Below are 3,252 nucleotides of genomic sequence, written 5' to 3' on the forward strand. Positions count from 1 at the left end.
TTTGTTGTTCCTTTTTCCGGTCTTTCTGTTTTTCTTCTCCATTCAATTTGTGCTAGGCACATGTGTGTGTGTGTCCAGTTTTCTTGTTTTTATTTATTTATTTATTTACTTATTTATTTATTTATTTTCTGTTGTTTGTTTTACTTCACTTTGTTGTTATTCCAGTTTGTTTTGGGGGTGTGTGTGTTCAATTTCTTTTTGCTTTGCTTTCTGCTTTGCATCGTCATATAGAGTGGTAGTGGCAAGTGAGTCTCAGGGAAAACATACCACAATAAGTGAACATTGTAATTTACCAGTAGTTTCTGAATCCTAGAGCCCCATCCCCTACTTCATTCAATTTTCAAAAACTAAGAGATACAAAAAAAACTTCCTATCCACCATCCTATATCAAAATAGAACAAATCCATAGCATAAATTAGGGAAGAATAGAGGACTGAGCAAACATCAGAAAGGAAAGCCATACCCACTGACACTGAATAAAAGAACTGAAGAGAAAAACAAGAGATCTGTCACAAATGAAGAAAAACCAAAGGAAGACAATAGGCAATTTCAAGTGTATCAAAGACAAAACTCCTGAAAAATCAGACCTTGGTGCCCCAACAATGGAAGTCACCAATGACTAGCCCCAGAATACAACAGGGATTAGGGAATGGATGAAAAGAGTGAATAAGATCCAAGAAAGACAAGATGTAACATTGAAAGAATTCATAACAGAGATTTTGGCAATAAAAAATTTCATCCATGAGATAAATAACAAGTTGAGAAGTATGGAAAGCAGAATTAATCTAGCTGAAGAAAGAATCTCAGAATTGGAAGACCAGAACATGAAATTAACTCAATCTGGTAAATAAAGTAGAAAGAAGACTCAGAAAAAAAGAACAAAGTCTACAAGAAATGTGCAATTATATCAAGAGGCCAAACCTATATCTGATTGGTGTCCCAAAAGAAGAAAGGGAAATGAAGAACAACTTGGAGCAAGTATTCCAGAGGGTAATCCAAGAAAACTTTCCTCATCTCACCAGAGATGTGACCAGCCAAGCACAAGAGATACAGAGAACCCACACAAGACATCAATAAGAAGACCAATCCCTAGACACATAATAATTTGCCTACACAAAATAGCCACAAAATAAAAAATCCTAAAGATAACAAGAGAGAAAGTTTAGACTACCTATCAGGGAAAATCAATCAGAATAGCAACAGACGTATTGGCAGAAACACTACAAGAAAGAAGGGACTGGACCCCTATATTAAATTACTCAAAGATAAACAATTTTCTATCCAATCAAGCTCTGCGTCATCCGTGATGGAGAATTAAAATCCTTCCCAGACATCCAATCTCTAAGAGATCATGCAGCTTCCAGTCCAGCTATATTGGAGACACAAAAGGTATTAAGCACAGAAGAAAGAAAAAAAGAATGACCACATACTTCCCAAGAGAACAGCAGAACACAGAATCACAAGAGAATACAGCACAAAAGAAACTTGAAAACACACACACACATCAACCCCAAAGCCAAAAGAAAACAAGCAAACAAAGAAAAAACTTTATAAGAACCTCATGACAGGGATAAACAATCACATTTCAATAATCAGTCTGAATACGAATGAACTAAATGTACTACTGAAAAGACACATGATGGCAAACTGGATAAGAAATCATGACCCGACTATTTGCTGCATCCAGAAAACTCATCTCAACACAAACGACGCCCACAGACTCAAAGTTAAAGGATTGAAAATGAGTTTCCAGACAAATGAGTCACAAAAGAAGGCAGAAGTCATGATCTTAATATCAGACATAACAACCATTAAGCTATCAAAAATTTAAAAAGATGCAAAAGGACACTACATAATAATAAAAGTTTCAATTCATCAACAATAAATATCCATCCTAAACATATATTACCCAACAGAGGAAAACCAGCATTTATAAAGTAACTACTAAGTTAACTAAAATAAGATATTGACTCTAACACTATTACAGCAGGGGACTTAAATACCCCCCTAACAGTCCTAGATTAATCAAGGCAAAAATATCAACAAAAGAATCCAGAACTAAACTTGACACTTGACCAAATGGACTTAACAGATACATACAGATTATTCCACCCAACAACCATAGAATATACATTCTACTCATCATCACATGGAATGTACTCCAAGATCAATCATCTCCTTGACCATAAATCAAGCATTAACAAGTTCCATAAGGATAAAATCTTTGCATGTACATTCTCAGACCACAGTGGAATAAAAATAAATATTAACACCAACAAAATTTCCGCAAAGCCCACAAAGACATGGACTTTATACAGAATGATGGTGAACAACTACTGGGTCAACACTGAAATCAAAGCAAAAATTGAAAGATTCCTGGAAGAAAATGAAGATAAAAAAAATTCTTACTGAAACCTCTGGGATGCCATGAAAGCAGTTCTAAGAGGGAAATATATATCTCGATGAGCACACATTAAATAAAAAAAGAAAGATCACAAGTTGAGAGCCCACAAATCACATAAGGGAACTGGAAAGGGAAAACTACCAAACCCTCAACTTTAGCAGAAAAATCCAAATCACCAAAATAAGAGCCCAAAACAGGACATAGAAGACAAAAATATCATAGAAATCATCATCAACAACAACAAAAAGCTGATTCTCTGAAAGAATTAGCAAGATTTATCAACTCCTAGCCAGAATGTCCAAGAAAAAGCCTAAACACAATCAGAAATAAAAAGATAAAATCACAACTGACCCTGAAGAAATACAAAAGATTATCAGAGATTACTATGTACACCTATATTGATAACCTAAATGAATTGGAGGACTTTCTGACATCACACGACACCCCATCCAGGTTGAAACAAGAAGACATTGAGACACTGAATTGACAATAACAACCCAGGAAATGGGCTCTGTCATATGAAAATGACTTACAAAAAAAAGCCCTGGAATGGATGACTTTCCAACAGAATTCTCCAAAATGTACAAAGAGAAGCTGATACCAATCCTATTGAAAGTATTCCAGGTAATTGAGAAAGATGGAACTCTCCCCAAATCATATTATGAAGCTAACATCACACTAATACCCAAACCAGGTACAGATCCAACAAATAAAGAGAACTACAGGCAAATATCCCTTATGAACATAGATGCATAAAACCTCAACAAGATTCTAGCATATCGGATCAAAAAACACATCTCAAAACTCATCCACCATAACAAAGTAGGCTTCCTCCCTAGGATACAGGA

The sequence above is a fragment of the Carlito syrichta genome, unplaced genomic scaffold, assembly GCF_000164805.1.
Source record: "Carlito syrichta isolate Samal-C Ts95f unplaced genomic scaffold, Tarsius_syrichta-2.0.1 Scaffold303417, whole genome shotgun sequence".
Taxonomy (NCBI): Eukaryota; Metazoa; Chordata; class Mammalia; order Primates; family Tarsiidae; genus Carlito; species Carlito syrichta.